At 48.1% G+C, this 15,220-nt stretch overlaps 1 protein-coding gene and 1 long non-coding RNA gene across 2 annotated transcripts in view; one reads left to right on the forward strand and one right to left on the reverse strand.

Annotated features, from left to right (window-relative positions):
• wge (winged eye) overlaps positions 1–15,220 on the reverse strand; it is a 215,585-nt gene that overhangs the window by 190,307 nt on the left and 10,058 nt on the right. The window lies entirely within an intron of this gene.
• LOC135918927 (uncharacterized) lies at positions 6,145–10,233 on the forward strand. The gene is made up of 3 exons (XR_010569829.1): positions 6,145–6,372; positions 6,615–6,789; positions 8,769–10,233. It is a non-coding gene; the product is annotated as an uncharacterized lncRNA (long non-coding RNA).

Raw genomic sequence — 15,220 nt, forward strand, 5'->3', positions numbered from 1 at the left:
AGTACGTGCGTTGGTTATGGTTGAGTTGAGGGCACCCGGACAGGGGCGGGAAGAAACAAGCATTAATCAAAAGTCAGCGATATACAGAGCAACACGTCAAACTTAACTCGTAGCCGCGCGACTATCGTCTCCATAGCCGGCGAAAAAGACGGGCTCACGTGCAGTTAGCGCGAGAATACAGAACGGCGCTCGACCTGAGGGCGACCCGGTGATCCCGCGGCTGTCCGGCCTAAGTAAGCCGTGGCTACGGCGGCTACCTCTGCGCCTCCCACAATACAATTGTTTTGCATTGCTCGCCGTACTGAAACTGTGACGCCGATTGGTAGTGACGGTTAGTACATGGATATGTCGAATCTTCGTGACTGTGGCTTCAAACCTTCTTGTGACGTCGTTTATCACGTTTTATCTTTGGAAATCTTTAACCCTTAATAATAGTTTCATAACCCTATAGCAAGGAAACCGGTATGTGTCCACGTACGTAATTATTGTGGATTGTTGCACTTACAACGCAGTACTTTGTTGAAAACGATCAAACTGCAAAGTTACAAAGCGATTTCAAACGAGGACGATGTTTAGGTAAATCCAGACGCTGGCCACGGTTCCCATACTTGCAGTTCCCGTAAACACTATGGTGCCAGTGGCCACGACTGCGTTTCCGGCTCCGCAGACAGTTCCCGTGCGTGCAATCGGCAAAGCATATATCCTTCGAGCTTGGTTTCACTTGCTCAAAGGCAACCGTAGCTGGGGCGTGGACTTGGACACCACCCACTGCAACGTTTTGCGAGGGAAACGGTGCTCTTTCCTTCTTATATAGTACAACGTGGAGGCTCATGCGCTCTGTGCATTGCAATCAATTGGTGCGGCGAGCGACGCCGGCTTTGCGCGGAAGCGAGCGTTTGCACAACGGCCTTATTGCGCCGCGAGAGTATGGAGAGCACGGGTGTAGCAAAACTGGGCTTTGGAAAGAGGCGTGCCTCGCGAGGGGCCTGTGCAGCACCTATATGCGAACGTCGTTGCGCAAACCCCTGTCACGCCTTAGCCGCCGCCCAGGTCCGGCGAAAGTGTAAAAACGGGAACGTGCCCTGGATCGAGACTTTGGAGGTGCGTCGGTACGCGAGAGGTCTTCGTCGTCGTACTGAGAGCGCCCTGCGTCGGGACGGAAAAGCGCCCACCTCTGCGAACACTTGCGTTCCATGTGTAAGCGCATGCTGTAAGAGTTGGGGTCGGGCTTGAAATAAGTGGTAGCTGGCCCATGCCGTCGTCTGACTCATCCACGCTGAGGACGTTGTTGAAGGGAGGGACTTGTTCTCATCGAGAACGAGGAATATGGGATCTATTTACAGAATCTACAGGAAGGGTGGAGAACGTTAAATTTCATCAGTCTAGCATGACTGAAAAAGAAAGCACCGCAAAACACCCTTTTCCAGGAGTTCTCTTGCTCCAAGTAAACCGTGAAGGCGACAGGGAACCAGCTAACAATACTCGGTGCGCCGAACGTGGCTAGACTTGCCGGCGCCGTTGGGCTGTCCGAGGAGGCGCACTGCTGGCTTTACAAAGGGGCACTTCGCAACGCGCTGGGAAGGGTTCGAAGGTCGCTTCTCCGAAGATCGCCACGCCTGCAGGTCGATCGAAACAACTGCAGCGGGCTGGGAATGGTTTGCAGTTCAGTACCCCTGCAGACCGATCCGATCGTAACAATGCGCAGTACACCTCTGACCCTTTCACTCGTGCACGGTGCCTCCATATGCAGGCGCAGCATACTTTTTAATCTTCCGGCTACAGCCGACAAGACAAATAGCTACAACATAGCACTAAATGCAATCACGACCCACGGATATAACCAATAATAATGACACAAGTCACTTCCGCGCAGACAGGTACAGGCGTCGGATTTTGGAGGATATGTCTGTCGCAACATAAGCCACCGGTGCAGTTTCTACATGAGGAGGGTTTTCACGTTATTGTTCAAACATACATTTATGCCGCAGAGCAAGATGCTCGAGAAAAGAAAGATTGCGCAGATCCAACGCGCACGTTGGAATCTTGCGAAGCGAAGTTTTCGTGAAGCGGTTGTACTTTAATGCTACAACAACAAAAGCGATCCGAGCAATTGTATTTACTGTGACCTACGCAACGTGTAATGCCACGCAATGCTTATGCACCATAATGAAAAAAACAACAACATAATTGTGATGCAATGACTATGCTCACGCGCCACACCGTTAATTCCCAATCTCGGCGCAAATGCAGACGTGCTGAGTACGAGGCGTGCGCCCATTCGGCCAGACAGCCACGGCCAGGAAAGTCGCCGCGGTTTATTCGCCAAGGCGTCGCCCTATGAAATACAACGCGCTCTCTCTCCGCGTATACACAGTGCGTACACACAACGCCACGCGCTTCCTTCCTGGAGCGAGCGTTCACTGTGGCATACGCAACCATGCATGGTTGAAAGTCGCGGTATCCAGACTTATTCCGACACAACGGGGTGAAACTATTTTTCGCTGCACTAGTAAAATGCCTTTCTGCGACTCGAAAAAAAAAAAAAGCCGCTACAGCGAGAAGAGGAATTGTCGAGCGAGAACGAGAGACGGGTGACCGGCGCAATCTCGAAGCCACCGCACTGTGCAGCTCGCCGTGACGTCACGGACTTTGAAGGCGTCATAGACGTTCGAGTGAACTTTTTTAAAACGCAAATGTGGACTGCACTGTCTGCTAATAGAGCCGCCAAAGGCAGAACTAGCTTTAAGAACTTTTACTCTACGACAACGATCCAAATACGAAAAGTACTTTGATATCCGTGACGTCGCACTAACGCACGGGAATGCGGACCTAGCGTTGTCTAAACAAACGAGCTTTAAACTGCCTCTTCTAACTTAATCAACCTATTATGCCAAAGTGAACTAAAATAGAGCTTAAACTTTCATTTATCAGTCTAAACTGATCTAGCGTTTCTCTTTAGTGAAATCCCGCGATAGCACGAGGGCGCAAGCTTTAAAATTGGCGCAAACATGGCGACACAAGCGCTTTTGCGATTCCCGCGCAGGCAGGGCTGAAGCAAGCGCTGCGTTTCTGCAGGACGACGCGTCGGAGTGCTCGTACAGGAAGGCAAAAGACGGCGGCCAGGGACGAGAGCATGCTCTTCACGCACGACCCCAAAGTCAATTACCGGTGAGCGCCGATGGAAAGCGACTGCCAATTGAAATGGCGCTTCATTTCGTTTAAACGAGACATTCTGCAGACTATAAGGCAAGAATCAATCATTATAAGGGGGAGAATACTTTACCAGCAGCGCTAATGCGCTCTGTACGCAATCTGATGACGCGGCATTGCCGTAGGTACGTTAGTGCGACGTCACTGACTTCAAAGTACTTTTCGTATTTGGATAGTTGTTGAGTAAAGATTCCTAAAACTAGTTCTGCTATGGCGGCTCTATTAGAAGACAGTGCAGTCCATATTTGCGTTTTAAAGAAGTTCACCCGAACGTCTATGACGCCTTCAAAGCAGGGAGCTTCGAGGTTGCGCCGGCCACCCGTCTCTCGTGTTTCCTTCTTTCATTGAAGGGTTCGCTCTCTCTCTGATGAAGCGGCAGGCCACCGCATGACAAGAACACGCAGCCCCCCCCCCCCAAAAAAAAAACAAAGAAAACGGCTGTTTCGCTCCAAGGCAAAGCATTGAAATCGTTAAAAAAATATAGCGTCTCACAACGCTGGCGCGAAGATGTCGCAAGCACACGAGACCGAAAGATGGTAAAAAGATTAGCACGGCGTATACGGTTCGCTCCACTCGGGCCACGTGCACGCACCCCGATGCGGTCGTACGCACCCGCGCCCAACACGACAGCGTGCGTAGAAATACCGTCAAAGCCGATTGAGTGCATCGCGGCGTGACGGTGCGCGCTTTGTCAATTTTTTTTTTTTCCAGCCGAACGCACTGCACGTCTTTGGAGACCTCCACGCACGGGCCGCGCATGCGCCGCCGATACCGCGACAAAACGACGGCGCCGGCACCGACGCGCCTCGACAATCCGTACTATCGCTGTGTCAAAATTTAAAAGAAAAATTCGAGGACGCTTAAGCTTCGCCTTCAAGAGTGGAACGCGATAGCGCTATCGCACCCCGTTCGCACCGCCCACTCATTCGCTCGGCATGCTCTTGACCAGACGAAGGGGAGAAGCGCCGTATATTGCGAGGAGGAGGTCTTCTGTGTTTGCCGCAAGATGGCTCTGCGTGTGCGCCAAGCGCAGAAGAAATGTAGCGGAAACGTACTTCGCTACTCGTTTAACTGCGACTTCTGTAATTCACACGCACATAATTACCGATATACACTGCAGTATAACTTTCTACGGCGCGTTTCTAAGGCAACACCGCATTCACTAGAGGCGCTTTTATCTCGCTTTGAACCATCGAACTCATGGCTGAGTGGTAGCGTCTCCGTCTCACACTACGGAGACCGTGGTTCGATTCCCACCCAGCCCATCCTGCAAGTTGTTTTTATTTATGAATTACCTTCCGGGATTTTTCACTCCAACGCCGCCGACACCAGCTTTTCTGCGACACGAGTTTCTTAACGCTGTCGCGTTAAAATCACCGCTTTGCACAGGCACCGCGCACGTTATATGGCCGTGGAGTCGCAGAGAAAGGCAACGTATCTACATTTGCCTCCAACCATCGCCGCCTCGTCAAACCTCGTGCTTTAGCGCTGAAGGTAACGAATGTGAACACGCGTACGTCGGTTTGTCCTTATATACTGTCAACTACGGGAACCTTGGGATCTGCATGGTTCGGAACTGTATTGTTTTAACGAGTCGCGGAGAATAAAATAAGTCTGTACAAATGGTACGGTGACGAATACTATACATTTACACCCTTTTCCCTGTGTAGGGTAGCAAACCGGACGTGCGTCCCGGTTGACCTCCCTGCCTTTTCTTCCTTCTTCTCCTCCTCCTAAGCAGACTATTACACTTTGCGAGAAAAAGTTCGCCATGTTGCAACTTTGCGGCTACGTTAGATGGTCAACGCTAACTGTAGATGGAAAGTCCACACAATTTTCCGCGTCGATACCGTTCCTCGGTCTAGACCTAGCAGCGTGAAAACAAACAAACGGTCTCAACAATAGCGACGACACAGCGTTTACACTTTGTCCTCGGCGCGCAGCTGAAGCTAAGCGACGACTAATTTAATTACCCAGTTATTAATTTCAGTCTGGAATGAGAGCAATTTAAATGCGAAAATTAGGATGGAAGCGGGCAGCCTGGGTGCTGCCACGTTGTTGCCGGCAACCCCTCCCACGCGCAGTGGTGGCAGCTGGTAACGCCGTACGCTATATAACCATGAATGTGCGAAAATGCGCACCAGCGCCTGCACGTATGGTGTGTCTCTGTTTATGGTAAGTATATACAGGGCCTCGCTTCCCTCAACAACTCGGTGCATTGCGCCGAAGGCAACAAAGTTACGTGCGCCAATCAGAAAACGCACGGGAGGACTGCCGACAGACACTGAACTCGAATGGCTCACGTTCGTCATGGGCCGCGCTAGACGAAGCCAGTGAGTAGGGAGCTCGAAACTGCATTACACACGCGAACTCCTCCACGTTTCGAAGGTGACGCGCCGCATGACGAGACCTCGTTTCCTGTCCTCACGAGTGGACTTCCGTCGGCCTATTGCATCGACGGCCTGCTCACAAATGATCAAAGCGGTCGGCGATGCCATTCGATCGGCGCGAAATTCAACGCTTCTCGGGCTCTTTTGCCCGTGATGTCGGCGCTCGGAGGTTCACCGCCGGCGCAAAGGGGCGTGCGATCGAGAAACCGACCAGGTGCGCCGGTTGACAGCTCCGTTCTCCGAGGAATCAACGCAATGAAACACCAAACGCTATATCTAAATATCCCCACTGCAACAAATGTATGCCGTCGACCGCACCATTAAGGCCCAACCACACGCGGTGAATCGTGCGCGCCTGGCTGCGCGTCACGCGTCTGCGAGGCCGTACGCGCCTGTCCTACGCGTCTAGAGAGGGCAGACGCGCAGGAAACGCGCGCGTCAAGGAGGTCTTGATCTTGGGCGTCATTTTGAGCGTATTTTGAGCGTACGCGACGGAAGTGGCAGCTTGTGCACCGACGTCACGTGAGCAGCATGTACACTTCCGGCGGTTCGGAAAGGTTGTTGAAGTTTCAGAATTGTGCGGAGATGCCGGGAGTCGCCGCTGCTTTCGTGTCCATAGAGCACAGAGGCTATGGAGGCGATCAACAACAAAGCGCTGATTGCCTGCGTTGCGGCTCGACCTGCGCTTTGGTAGCAGGCGAAACACAAGCGCCACTAGAACAAGCACTTGACGAGGTGGTCGTGGATCGTCATGCCCAACGCTGCCGAACAGGTGAGTGCTCGGAATTTTATACGGGCGTCATAGCGGAGCAGTTTCAATCGCGATCGAGCCCGATCGGGGTCGGATTTGATGATCACGATTGCCTGTACCGCGCAATATGCGTAGAACCGATCGTGATCGAGAAATTTGATCGCGCTCGGTCGCCATCGAAAGCCTAGCTGTGTGGCACTGGTATAAGCTGCCTCTCTCATCAGCAGACTCGCAGATGTCGAAAACGCGTTTCATCTGTGCAGATGACGTTATCACAGCGCTGCAGAAGTGATGGAAGTCCCTGGGGAATAAATTTCGGTGCCTGGGAAGACGTTGTCAGAAAGGAAAGAGCCGCGCCGTGCCAGCTGTCGACGTTCACGTCATCTGGCTGTTTTTCGACCAGATGATGTTTCTGCGCTACACAATGGAGTGTAGACCGTAAGTGATCTTGAAATTTCCATCTTAGCCGGCGTGTGAAAAATGAAACACGGGATTTTAGTGCTTTCCCTTTACCACGTTGACCGGCGATGCCGTATGTTTGTATTATAGCTGGCAATGCACCGCACGTATGGGAATCGACTCAAAATAGTGCTTACACCAGCAAGTCGACGCACAGTATGCATTATATTCAGCTTTGTCTAATTGGCGATAAAATATTTGTGCTGCATCGCCGCTGCGATTATCGCATATTTCGTTAAATGTGATCCGGTAAGGGGACATACAAGCAGTACAAGAATAGCTTTGTATATTTATTTATTTAGGTACCCACAAAGCCAGTTTGGCTTTGCAGTGGGGAGCAGAGAAAGCAGAAAAACAGGTACAAAATAACAAGTAAAATAGCACTTAAAAACCTAACGATAAAGCATAAGACAGAAGTACAGATAATATCACATACAAATTAGCAGGATGAATAAAAAGAAAAGGGCTTGCATGATGCACACACAAAAAGAAAACACAAAACATGCAAGTAGTTTTTTTAATTCTGTGCACTGATCCTAGAAGGCAGCGTGTAAGTCAATGGCCAGTATTTAACTGAGTATTGAATGTTGCTATATTCACGTGTACCTTGGGCACTTCAATGCACAGTTTTAATTTTGCATTTTGTTGCTTGCCAGCAGTGTGCAAATCGGTGCATCATCACAGACCCTCAAATATTACCTAGCTTGCTTAGGGATTCATTCAGTGTCATCATGCTGTAGGAATAAATGTGCCATAGTACTGACAACATTGTCAGTTGTGTAATTGATAATTCTTTTTGTGTCTGCTCAGCAGTGTCCTTGCTTATTATCAGCCTGTGGTTATTCTGCAGATCTCAGGTGCTGTGGTTATTGGTTTAAGCGAAGCTTTCACGATGTTTGTGGAGAACACTGTTCCTGCTTAGCAAAATTTCCGAGGAAGGACTAGATGATCCAGTTTAACACATTCACACTGTGCAAAAAATGATTATTGAAATTTTACATGTCAAAACCACGATCTAGTTACATTATTTTAATTGGTATTTGCATTACGTCCAGTACTGGTCACTCGTGCAACACAGTAGCCAGTAGTCAGCTGGGATGACAATAGTTCAATGTCTACATTAATATCAGTATGAGGCGAGCTATTTGGCAAGACAGTAGGAGCAGCGGTAGGAAAGTCCAGAGAAGAGGCAAAAAAAGCTTGGCTGTAAGAAACCTTCTGGAAGGGTTTGCTCGCTAAGGTCAGCTTTGATGGGCCAAAACACCCTTTACAAGGCAGATGGCAAGAAGACAAACATTATTAGACGTAACTTCCTAAATACAAACAACAAATGCACTGACTACTACGTACACAGCTTCACACTGTTTAGACGTACATTCAGTTAAGAAAAACCGTTTAGAATGAGATGAAGTTTACAAACAAGTGAAAGGAAAACAAAGTTACAAGCCAAGAACGTTTCAAGTAGAAAAACTAGAACAGGAGAGAGCCTTATGCTAAAGCAAGACCTAACAGTACTACTACTCTATGTTTAGAAAGTGCAAGCATAGGTCTTTCAACATGAAATTTATTAAGTGGTTTACTGAGTAAATGTAGTGGAATGCTTCCTGCTAATTATTTCAAAACTGAAACATTCCAAATATCATGCACTGTTTTGAGTAGAAGTAATCACTAGGCTTTAGGCATGCAGATCTCGTAAGAACTGCTTAAATGCATCACAAGCAAAAACAGAAAAAAATACAAAAGCTACACTTACGCGCATGCAGAAACTGTTCATTCTGGTTGTGTAGGCAAGCCACTTTTGTCCCTACAAGACTGATTCAGAGCTTCAGTGTACTCTAATAAAATCACACACTAAAACAAATGTGGACGGATTTGAGCCTTCATATATTTTTGCATCCAGACTGGCACATTATTTACACATTGACAGTATGTGCAAACCTTATTACGCTCACATGCAGGATGTCCGCCAACCTTCCACCAGTGCCCCCATCGAGTGAGGAGGGAAGTGCTGCAGACATCTTAACAAAAAATGTGCCAGTTTTCCTATCTGGCAACACTTGAAGCGCCATCACCGTGAAGTGAAGAGTCACAAGCGCCAGCATCGACTCTGTCTTCGGCGTCGCATGAGTCTGTGGAGTCTCAGGACATTTTGGAATCTCTTGAATCACTGATGTTTCAAGAAGTTCTGGTTCCTGAGGATTCTGAGGCACACCACAGCAGTCCGCAGTCAGGAGCATCGCTGGCTTCAGCAGGCAGTCGTAGGCTGGATATGTTAGGAAGCATTGCTTCTGAAGCAAAGTCAAGGGGGAGGAAAAAGAAAAAAAAAGATTAGAGTCAGTTAATATTGGAGGAATTAGGCAATGTTTCAAGTGCAATCAAAAGATGCAAACCACAGGACGACCTTGAACTTTTGCCGTCTCTCTGCTCAAACACATTAGAGAGGTCAGTGAGGATACGCATCTCGACTTGAAAATTAAATTGATGCAAGTAGGAGAGTAATTCAAAGATGAATGTTTTTTAATGTATACTTTTTGTATAATAAAGCCAAGAGACAATGAAACAAAAGGAAATCATTGATGAATTTAATTGCTTTATATCGAAATGGAAAAATAAGGAGGAAAATGAAAGTATATGAAAAGGTAGCTTCCCACTAATGGGAGACGAACCCACAACCTTTGAATTATGCTTGCATTGCTTTACCAGTAGAGCTGCAGCAATGGCTATCCCTCTACAAATTTTCTTGGGCCTGTATGTGCATGTACTAGATCTCACCCTGGTAGTGTTAGCCAGTGCTACTCGTGCAAGAACACTCCAAGAGCCTAATCTGGTACACATAAACATTCTATGAAATTGATGGTGGAATAGCCTCCAGCTCAATTGGTTTTGGTTTTAGCTTCCACCAGTGGCAACTTATATTTTCTCCACTTTCATTTCCCTTCTCCTTGTGATGTTGACATTACAAATAAGATGACAGTTATTTTCCTTTATGCTTTATATACGTTTCTTTGTCTGTTGTTGTCATGTCAAATCCCCTCAGCTCTTCTTTTTTGTTCATTTTACATTGTGTTGTGTCCATATTTTTGTGCGGTATTCAAGAATTTCATAAAGTTGATATCTGTGGGCCTGGTTGGCTGGCCATTGCTGCTGTAGAGATGTGTGAACATGTTTTAGCAACACACCTACGATAAAAAAGCACTGACTTGCAACTAAAGGTTTGTTGTTGCAAGACAGACGTTTATCGCTTTCATCTGTGTTTACTCATTCAGCCTGTCTTGCAGCAATGAACCTTTTTGAGTTCACCACCTGTGCATGTAGAGTTTGTGCATGCATGTAGAGATGCCTGTAAATAAAAAGAAATGTAATGAACCTTCAAGCAGACCCCATTGAAAATTTCGGTTATATGCTGCAAGTTGTAAAGCCTGTCGGGGCGTTCTAGCAGCGCAAGCATTTTTCAAATTGTTTTATTATTATTAGAAGAGGTAGCAGAAAGGGAAAAGTCTTGCCACCACATAGCCAGGAGGCGAGGTTCACTGCCAACATAGACAACCTCTACCTCTCCCACAACTATATCATCCACAAGCCACATTCCTTGCATTTTTTTTTCTTTGTGTTCTGTGGCTCAGTTTCAGAGTTGGTTTTGCATGTTCTGCATTGGATGTTTGGCCAAAGTCTTTGTACGTAATCAGTGACATTGAAGGCAGCGTGTAAATGACACTTATACGTATGACCCTGCTCTTGTCGTTCCCCCTGTTCGCGTACGTCACGTTATTGTTTCGATCGGTGCTGTCAACCTGGACGAACCTTGCACCGACGACGCGATGCTGTTCTGCGAATTGGGCGTTCGCGCGCTGCGAGCACGATCCCCGCATTACTACTTTAACCCTTTCACTTATGCGCGCACTTAAAAACGCTGATAAGTAATTGCTGTCCTAACGAAGATAAGTCCCCATGTCCAAACACTGGCTCCTAGTTCTACCACTGTAGATCATCGAAAGGAAAGAAGTTACTCACAGCCGTAAAGTCCTTCTTCTTTACGCAGTTGAAAGACTGGGCGGACCCACCAACGTCGCCGCAGAGGCCGCAGACGCTTTCTGCGCTCCCGCCGCCTTTGCAAGAGCAGCAGCAGCAAAAGCTTCTTTCTCATGTGGTGTACATTGCGGGGAGAGAACGCTGATGCCGGCGAAGCAAGCGGCTAAGCAAGAGCTCGGCAGCAACGTCGGGCGTGGTCGCGCGCAGATGTCAGCTGCAGTTGTGAGCAAGCAGACGCTATCGCGCGTGATGTTGATAATTGACGTAGCTTTTCTTGACATAAGGATGTATATATAGCAACAGCGTGATTTATCAACTTAAAAACAATGTACTAGCTCTAACATTGATAAGTTAAATAAAAATGGCTAGCCATAATGAAATTAAAGATAAACTTTTCTCAAAGCCAAAGACGACCGTTTCCGCCATCGCTGGGCCGCTGGTCTGTCAGCCCTGTGCTACGCGCAGCGAAGCGCGCACGTGTGCGCGTATCGTGTGGCTGGACGCCCTTCCCTTCATCACCCGCGTACGCGCACGCAGACGCGTACGCTTACGTGTACGCGTAGCGAGACGCGTATCCCGGGCTGCGTGTGGTTGGGCCTTTACGCTAACAGAGTAGCTTTCTTGAAGCATTCGGGCTATTCGATTACACTGACAATCATCGTCGATGACTAGCGCACATTCCTTTCTTGTTCTTTTAATGCGAAAGCATTATATGCCCCATTACGGGAAAATCCGGCAGCGTCAGCGTCGCCACCGAGCGATAGTACCAAAAATTGCCGACTGTGCAAAGAGTAAAAGCCAGTGAAAAATGATCCGACTGACGTCAAATTTCTCAGGAGGGATACTGTAAGCAAAGCGAATCAATAACTTTGAAAGAAAAAAAAAGAGGTAAATTTCGGTTAGGGTGGACCACAAACCCGGGCCTCCGGGGGTGCGAGCCGAGCACGCTTCCCCGACGCCACGGCGGCTCTGCAGCGCGCATCATTGAGCACGTCACGCCGAACGTCATTGGGCCCGTGACGGCGCAGCCAATGGGGAAGACGCGGCGCCACGTCACGAGTGTATAAAATTTTTAAAAAAAAATTTTAACGTCCAATTGAGCGCCACTGAGCGACTCTTCGAGTTATGAACTCCTCGCGAGCAAGCGAAAGCATTGAGAAGCTTGGCGCGTTTTGCTTTTGCATTACCGAGGCGCAGTTGCAACACAGGCGAGAGTTTGCGCGGACGAGGAACCCGCGGAAAAAAAAAATTCGGAGCCTTACCACCCTGTGAAGAGGGAAATTCAGCAAAGCTGGCGCTATGGTTGGTTTTGCTATGTTGGGGTTTTCCTATGCTGGGGATTTGCAATGTTGAATTTGACTACTATGAGTTCAGCACTGGGCGAATAAAGAGACAATTTCTCAAAGACAACGGTCGTCACAATTTATTTCGTGACTATTGCAATCACTGCCTTGTCATCACTGTGGTAAACGGTAAGTGGTTGCACTTTCACTCTGTCAATGTTCTTCCCGAAGGCTAGGTCGATACAAGATTGGTGACGAGCAGTGGCATCTGCTAAGCACGAGGTCGCGGGATCGAATCCCGGCCACGGCGGCCGCATTTCGATGGGTGCGAAATGCGAAAACACCCGTGGACTTAGATTTAGGTGTACGTTAAAGAATTCCAGGTGGCACAAATTTCCGGAGACCCCCATTACGGCGTTCTCATAATCACATCGTGGTTTTGCCACGTAAACCCCACCCCCATCCGTCTTTTTTTTCCCTTTTACTTCTTCTTCTTCTTCTTTTTTTTTTTTTCGTCGGTGGCATCGGTGAAACACTCGAGGCCAAAGCGTTCCAACGTGAAGGTATGGAATTCACGCCCGGTCGGGTCTGCTCTCATCGACATTTAAATCTCCCACGATGGCGATGGATGCACTGTCGGCGGGCTTAATCTTCCCGTAATGTATGCACCATAAACGTTTCGATCGCGACACGTCCCGCACACAGTCTCTTGCTCCACGTCTTCGGAGAAGATTCACTGCCGCAACGCGCACGCCGCCCATCGTGGCCAAGTCTCTGGCGGACCAAAGACGGTCGGTCACACACGATTGGTGGATAGAGACAATGACGTTTTATTATAGCGCGGCTGCGCCAATCACGGTGCGCGCTCTGGTGCACTGCGCAGAGAGACGGCGCTCGTGGCGAGGAGTACACACAACTTGGCAAAGAGGCGTCGGCAGTGGAGAGGAGTACAAATAGTTGCGTCTATGCCCACGGAGACGATATCCGCCAGAACCTATAGCTACAAACGGCTTCCTTGTAAAAAATTCGCCAAAGGGACCATGTTTTCGCATTCCCACACGTATAAGTCGTCTCTTTCTTTCTTTCTTTTACACACTGCGTTCGACGTATGGGCGTCTTGCGCTGGAGTTTGAGGTATAGTAGCGGCGCCTGGTGGCGGCGCGGGAAACGACATCTGGGTCGTACCAGCTTGGGTCGTATTGAGCCCTGGCTGTGGCGAAGCACGTTTCACGGCCGAGTTTTGCGTCGATTCGCACTTTTTTCTGCCCTGTTGCGAGTGCGAAAAGGCTCGTCACTTCTCGTAGACCATGTCGACCACACTGCGAGCTCGCCGCAGCCTATAGTTTAACGATAACGGGCTCTCCGTGTGCCGTGGGACGTAATGCTGGGAGCAGACGGAATCGGTGACGCCGATCCGGAATTCAATTCAATTCAATTCAGTTTATTTTTCATTGATAATAATTTGTACAAAGGAACTGTTGGGCCTGTAGCCAAAGGCTAGTGTAGGCCCATAGTCATATTTGTAGTAGCAGCTACAATGTCATGCGCTTATCTAGTTTTTTAATGATACAACCTAATACAGTTAGGTGGATACATACAATCAAAAACATTACAAAAGAAAAACAGTGCATATCAATCAATGGTAATAAAACAGAACTGTCAGGAGAATACATGCACATACACAATGAAAAAACCGAGATAGCATATTATACGTAGAAGTGACACATTTGCAAGGGTCTGTGTTGAAGTGTTTAGGCTTTCTGAAAAGATTCAGCACAGTATGAAACAGGTGGAGAACCAGACTGACAAAAAATCACGTACTTTTTGATAGGTATAGCTTTTTAACAGTAGACACGAAATTGTTGGCCATTTTCACCTCAAGAGGTACTGTATTCCAAATTTTAGCACCATGAAACTCAAGTAGTCGTTGGCCATACGTGTTACGAGCGATTGGTAGGTTAAAATTTATATTTGTTGCACCCCTTGTATTGCGATTAGGTGTAACAAACAGGCTTGGTAATAATGAGTGATTCCCATGTAAGATATTGTTAATCAAAATTGCAACTTTCATTTCGCATGCCAGAGATAAAGGTAATATACCGAGACGACAGAACAACATGTCAGTATTATCATGTGGGCTTGTGTATGTCATAATGCGCAAGGCCCTTTTCTGTAACCGAAAAACGGGATCTATGTATGTTTTATATGTGCTTGACCATGATTCAGAACAATATGTGATGTGACAGTGAAATATGGAAAAGTAAACAACTTTAAGTACGCTAAGGTCAAGATATTCCCTGCATTTTATTAATAAATAGCAAGCCGAAGCTAATTTCGCGCATATACTAGATATATGTGGTCTCCAGTTCAAGTTGCAGTCCAATAATACCCCTAAATATTTTATGTGATCGAGCTGTTCTATTGTTCCACCTAGAAGGTGAATTTGCATGCCAATGGACGGTTTGCAAAATAGTGAGCGCCACCTGGCACACAACAGGCGAAGCTGCAGTGCTCTGCGTGCGAGAGTATGTGGTTAGAGAGCCAGTTTCGTTTCTCGGCTGCTGCCTGGCCTCTGCCGCGGCAACCGCGTGTGTTCATGACGCCAAAAATAATTGAAGACGCCGTCACTCCGTTCCAGTTTTCATGCATGTCATAGACCTCCGACTTCCCGAAGCGTACCACTCAAACTGATCGCGTGTGGAAATATCTGCTTTCTATAACTGCCACTATTCTCCAGGCTCATCGAGGTTCGGCACTGAATGACAATTACGTTAAAGATATCGTATATTCGGGGCTGCTGATGCCAGCACGGGACTGACGCGAGCGAAATACACTCCTTCAACAAAGAGCAGAGTGCGCGTCGTCGAAACATGCTGCCGATGTGTCGCCGAGTCTCCACACTTGGTTTCGCAGACTGGCCGCGCGCAGCGACCACCGTGCAAGGCGGCTAGCCTTATTTGCTCTTTGCTGCCGACAGAGTGTAGAGAGACCCAACTCTGCGTTCATTTAACCGCGACCTAATCGTCCAGACGCTAAAATACTCATGAAAATAAACACTTTATGGCCCGCTCCGTTTTCATTACAAGCGCCGTCGGCTG

The sequence above is a fragment of the Dermacentor albipictus genome, chromosome 8 (assembly GCF_038994185.2).
Source record: "Dermacentor albipictus isolate Rhodes 1998 colony chromosome 8, USDA_Dalb.pri_finalv2, whole genome shotgun sequence".
Taxonomy (NCBI): Eukaryota; Metazoa; Arthropoda; class Arachnida; order Ixodida; family Ixodidae; genus Dermacentor; species Dermacentor albipictus.